This window comes from Montipora capricornis, chromosome 3, assembly GCF_036669925.1.
Source record: "Montipora capricornis isolate CH-2021 chromosome 3, ASM3666992v2, whole genome shotgun sequence".
Classification (NCBI taxonomy): Eukaryota; Metazoa; Cnidaria; class Anthozoa; order Scleractinia; family Acroporidae; genus Montipora; species Montipora capricornis.
Window position 1 is genome coordinate 33610898 of NC_090885.1, and position 6640 is coordinate 33617537.

Below are 6640 nucleotides of genomic sequence, written 5' to 3' on the forward strand. Positions count from 1 at the left end.
CAGTGAATATACAAAGCAATTCCGAGACAGTTAACATCCGACCTTAAAAGTCTTGAAATTAGCCTTTAATCAAGCCTCGTTCTCATTCCTGACATAACATAATTAGTTGTGTGGCCTTTAAGATAAAAAAAGCTGCAGCAATCGCTTCTTAATTGCACCAAAGAAGGAAGGCCAAAGATTGGTCAAAAATAAATATTTACTTTGTGTTGAAGTTAACATCTCCTCAAGATCTAAGAGACTTCAGATGGTAAAAACTGTCAAATGAGTGAAAGAAAGAAGCTCCGACTCTCTTTAAAAGAACTGTGTCGACCAATGATGTTAAAATCAAGGCAACCTTATGACCCTGATTCAATTGGTACAATTGACTGGACGAAATAGTAGAATGTCAGCTGTACAACACCTGGTTGGTCCTTAGCTCTTTCTTGGTCATACAAGGAAGAGAAACCATCTTTACAGATTAACTCCGGTGGGACTCTTTTCAAGCTTGATTTCTGCTTTGCACCATACCTGCAAAGGATCTGATTTTTTGCACAAGAGTTACTAGATCTTTGAAAGAACAAAGCCAATTGAAATTTTTTGATGATTTTAAGTAAAATTCTACGCAATAAAGTGAAAATTTGTTATCGTAATAAGGGGTTTTCAACACTTCATGCGTGTTAATAAGATAACAGTGAACAGAAAGATTTGTAAAGCATACAATAAGTACAAAAAACTCGCATAATGCAGTCTGCAATTGAGAAAAAAAGGTACTGTACATGACCATATTCATTGCATGACACAATTTTTTTATTCACCTCATTTCAACAATTATCTCCTTGGTCTCCATTTAAAAATAAAATAAACAATATTAATTTAACCTCTTATAGCGATATTTCTTGTTTACAAACATTGACGTCACCTTTCTTTTGATATTCAAATTTGCCAACCACGGAACAAAAGAAGTCATTCTTTCAACAGCCAATTAGGTTCTGGTTGGCATATTAATAACAATGGATGACATCACGAGAAACATCGCTATAGACAGACAGGTAAGCTTATATGTGATGCTCAAATGCACGCTTTATTCAAGTTCAAGTTTTATTTATTTACAAGAAACAATTTAAGTTGTTACTAGGCTGGCTTGCAAATAGCGAGAACCTAATCGTGGCACGCCAGACTGTAAACGAAATTATTTAGACAATTTTTTTTTTCACATACAACAACAACATGAAAACATTACTCTTTGTGCTTTCAAATATTTAGAAAGTAGAAGAACTTAGGAGAAAAAGAGAAGAAAGCAGTTTAGGTAAAAGAACAATATGTAAAGAGGAAAACTACAGACTATACTTAACCTCAGTTGAAAATTTAATTTTTCATCTTGCTAATTAAGGTATCTACATCGGCATAAGAGTTTTCAGTTTCTAGAATTTCAATTAGTTTTGTTCTAATAGTTTTCTTAAAACTATGATGCTGAAAAAGGCCGAAGGCAATGCTTAAACATGTCTGGCCCGTGCAACAGAAATACCAAAATTAATTCGCGACGGTAATTTGAGAAGCGGAACACTAAAAGACGACTAGTACCTTCCCTTGCAATCGGTCTTCTTCCTGATTTATTTCTAGTCGGCTCTTCGAGGGTGTTTTGACCAAGCATTTTGATTTTACACATGTACAGATAATTGCCCCCACGTAACAAAATCTTCTAGGTAGAATTGGTTGAATTTTGCATCTTGCGGGTCCCTTTGCGACCCAAATTTTCGCCGCATGGTATGTCTGTTTTGCGAGCCAGACAAGGAGAGCGATAGAAAAAAAATGGCGATCGTTGATGTAGTATTTATCACTTGATATAAGGAATCACGATCTGACTTCATTGTATGAGGTTCTCTGATTGGGCGGAAAAAAGACAATTGCGGAAATTTCCGCCCAATCAGAAAATCAGAATTTAATTCGCTCTGGAACTCGTCTGTTAAAGGAATGTTCCCAGGGGCTCTTCTCGTCTAACCTGCGATCAGGCTCTATTTTAGTTTCGCGTGATACGTAATGTGCAGTTGGCGAAACGAAAAATAGAGCCTGACCAAATTCCTCTTCGAAATTCCTTCCACCCACTTTTTTTGATTGATTGACATGTCCTTCATCGGCCAATCAAATTTACTTCCATTACACCAATACACGCGTGGATGGCAGATTCACGCTGTTTTGTTTTGACCAGAGGTAATTACCGTGGGAGGAATATTATAAACGAATTCGAAAGTTACCGTTGGCTTTAATTTGAGAAAAACACATTTAAAGCATGGGGAATGTTTTCGACGACTATATTGCGGCAAAGGCCGGTGAATATGCAATCTTTTAAGCTTGACATCTTAATTTGTGATTGAGATAACCTAGCATTTTGTCGTTGGACGGTTTGGAAATACATTATTCCTTTAACGTGTTTGCCCATGAAGGTTTCTTTGGTGATTTTTTTCGGGTAATATCTTCAGTTGCAGTGTATTTCTAGAATTGCGCGCAGTAAAATCATGATAAGTTTGGCTGTTAATTTTTTGATGGAGTACGAACAGTAACATGGACTCGCAAAGTTTCTTTTATTGCTGTACAAATGATCTCTCTGGAAACATGCCAGTTTAGTTTCTGGAGTGCGAGTTTTAAGTTAAATCAACTGGAAATATTATAAAGTGTGCAAACAAACCGTGTCATGTACAGTAAATAAATAAAGCCGTTTGATACACAGATATTCAAAACATGCATTCGTGTAACTTGCCATTTTATTAGCATCTCCTCCTGTTGATATATATGTCCCCTGTCTTATCAGTAAATAAATAAAGCCGTTTGATACACAGATATTCAAAACATGCATTCGTGTAACTTGCCATTTTATTAGCATCTCCTCCTGTTGATATATATGTCCCCTGTCTTATCCAGGAAACCAATATGCATCGGCTTTCATTGCCATTTGAAAGAACCAGTTATTTAGCTTTCAAAACATCAGGGAAGTTTGTGCCAAAGTACTTTCAACCCCATGGCCACAGAGCTCGACAAGGGAATCGCTAATTTCACTCGTTCCAGAGATTCAAACCCGATTCTGGACAAATTATGAGATGTTTCAGATGGCATATCTCCATTTATACAAATAAAATCAAGTTGCACCGTCCACGGCATTGTAAGAACAAAAGGGAGCAAATTTTTTCGTACACTTAGGGCGGATTAGTCTCGAGAACTTCGCGAGAGCTCCGCGCAATCACGATGGCATTTTCACTTCCGGCGTTTCAACAGCCAATCAGATCACGAGTTTGGTCGGCCAAAATTTGGCCGACCGTCCGGAATTCTTGAGAGACTTTTGGTCAGGCCCAATTTTAGCGAGCGACGACATAAGAGAACATATGGGCGAAGCTAAAAATGGGCCTGATCGCAGGTTACTTCTCGTCTAACCTGCGATCAGGCTATATTTTAGTTTCGATTGGTACTTAATGTGGAGTTTACGGAGCCCTGTTAGTGCCACCCGGGTGTGCGTATACTTTTTATTTACTTCAGGCGAGACTTTTTTACTTTGGGCGTGACTCTTGTTTTTATTTGTGTCAGTGGCGCGACTTTTTTTTAGCTGGCGCGACTTTTTTTATTTGGCGCGACTTTTTTTACTTGGCGCGACTTTTCTTAATTTGGCGCGACTTTTTTTACTTGGCGCGACTTTTCTTAATTTGGCGCGACTTTTTTTATTTGGCGCGACTTTTTCTGTTTGGCGCGACTTTTTTTATTTGGCGCGACTTTTTTTGTTTGGCGCGACTTTTTTATCTGGCGTGTCTTTTATGCCGGCGCCTGGGTACGGACCTTATGTATCCCTTATTATAGTGTAATAAATATTGTAAGCAATAATCCTATAAACCCTTGTATACCCCTATATACCCTTGTATACCTCTATATACCCTTGTATACCTCTATATACCTTCAAGAGAGGATGAGGTGAGAGAACGGATCCCCCAGCTCCATTTAGTTAAAGTTCTCGTTCCCAATGCCGTGCTTAACTAAAGTTTCTTTCCGTTATTACAACTGGCAAATCAGGTGCCTGTGTATGGTAGGAAAGGGGGGGGGGGGGATCTGCTCGCTTACCTCATCTTCTTCATACCCTCGACTACCCTTGTAAACCCCTATATACCCTTGTAAACACTTGTATACCCTTGTATACTCCTATACTGCCTATATACCTTTGTGGACTCTATATACCCTTGCATTCTATACCCTTGTATACCTCTGTGTACTCTTGTATACCTCAGTATACCCCGAAAAAGCGTGATTTATGTAGTTGGCAACTGCCATTCCACTTAAGATCTCGTTCTCCTCTACAATATAATTGGCAGCTTGACTTCGTTACGCCACAGGAAGTAGTTTCACTACTTTCCACCACCTAGTTTCGTCCTGTAGTACAGAAATGGGTTTGTCAAGTGGGTTGATATCTCATATTGACCACCATAGAGAAATTTGAAAGCCAACGTTTCGAGCGTTATTGATAAAAAACCACGAAAGCATCCAAAAGCTTGTGTATCCTACTAATTCTCCGAAAGTCAGGCTTCAAAACCGAAGTTATTATGTCATTTTTTTGCTGCTTTATTAGACGGTCCGATAATGGAATATGGATGCCCAGTAGGGGTTAACGATTCATGTTCCTTTCGATTCGATTCGATTTCGATTATTGCCTTTCGGTTTAGATTATTTCGATTCGATTATGCAAAATATTAATGATTTTTAATTCTTGCAAGATGATACACAATGTAAACAACATACAACCCTAAACTCTCAATGTCCTTTGCAATGAAAACTCCAATAGACTTCGTTATTGCCGTTGCTCTGTTGCCCGACCGCGGCAACTTATTCTCCAGAACATCCTGAATTTTTGACTGTCCAGTTTCAGTACTGTTTTTGGCACCCGGCGAAGTTTTTGCCGTCTTTGACTGCAACACTTCTGACTTTTCATCAATGCTGTGTTGACTTTTTAAGTGTGAGCTCATGCTTGAGGTCGAACTGGCACAATACTTGAAAGTTGCGAAGCAAATTTTGCAGATAGTTTTAGACTTGTCTGTTGTTCCGTCTTCAGTCGGAAAACCATAATATTTCTACACTGCGGATCGAAAAGAAGCAGGCGGATTCACAATCGCTTGGTCATTCGTCGCCATGTTTGAGAACGTGACAATGAACACGCACATGGTTTGCCTTATTGGAAATTCTCAAGGGGTGGTAGAGGGGCAACATTTTTACCAAGCAACATGGCGCAAGAACTGCAAGTTAGCGTCTTTGATCGATTGTTAATGAAAAATGCACATCTTATTGAGATCTGCATTCTAAGTTTACAATATAATGACTCACTGAGGGCACTTTTGGAAAGGTATGCAAAAAATCGAACCAAAATCGAAACGTGGAATCAAATAATCGTGAATCGAACCGAACGGTCATAATCGCGATTAATCGAGAATTCGATTAATCGTTACACCCCTAATGCCCAGTATGGCACACTGGATTACCTAACTACCTTAGCGACACTATCAAAAACATCGGTCCAGAAGAGAGCGTCTTTTACTACAAACCCCGATTTGAAATATACGGACAAAATTACAAACGCTTTTTAACTTTTTGTAAGGGATATATAGGTACTTATGTCCAGAAATGCACTTAAAGGTATACAATGGCACACAAAAGTATACAAGGTTTTATGCGGGAATACAAAGGTATACAAGAGTATATAGAGTCCACAAAGGTATATAGGCAGTATAGGAGTATACATGTGTTTACAAGGGTATATAGGGGTTTACAAGGGTAGTCAAGGGTATGAAGAGGATGAGGTAAGCGAGCAGATCCCCCCACCCCCCCTCCATACACAGGCACCTGATTTGCCAGTTGTAATAACGGAAAGAAACTTTAGTTAAGCGCGGCATTGGGAACGAGAACTTAAACTAAAAATAGATTTTTAAAAAACTATGATGGAGCAGGGGGATCCGTTCTCTCACCTCATCCTCTCTTGAGGGTATATAGAGGTATACAAGGTTATATAGTGTTATTCAAGGGTTTATAGGATTATTGCTTACAATATTTATTACACTATAATAAGGGATACATAAGGTCCGTATCCAGGCGCCGGCATAAAAGACACGCCAGATAAAAAAAGTCGCGCCAAACAAAAAAAGTGGCGCCAAATAAAAAAAGTCGCGCCAAATTAAGAAAAGTCGCGCCAAGTAAAAAAAGTCGCGCCAAATAAAAAAAGTCGCGCCAGCTAAAAAAGAGTCTCGCCAAATAAAAAAAGTCGCGCCAAACAAAAAAGTCGCGCCAAATAAAAAAAGTCGCGCCAAATTAAGAAAAGTCGCGCCAAATAAAAAGAGTCGCGCCAGCTGAAAAAAAAGTCGCGCCACTGACACAAATAAAAACAAGAGTCACGCCCAAAGTAAAAAAGTCTCGCCAGAAGTATATAAAAAGTATACGCACACCCGGGGGGCTCTAACAGGGCTCCGTAGGAGTTGGCGAGCCTGACCAAATTCCTCTTCGAAATTCCTTCCGCCCACTTTTTTTGATCGATTGACATGTCCTTCATCGGCCAATCAAATTTACTTCCATTACACCAATACACGCGTGGACGGCAGATTCACGCTAGTTTGTTTTGACCACAGTTAATTACCGTGGGAGGAAT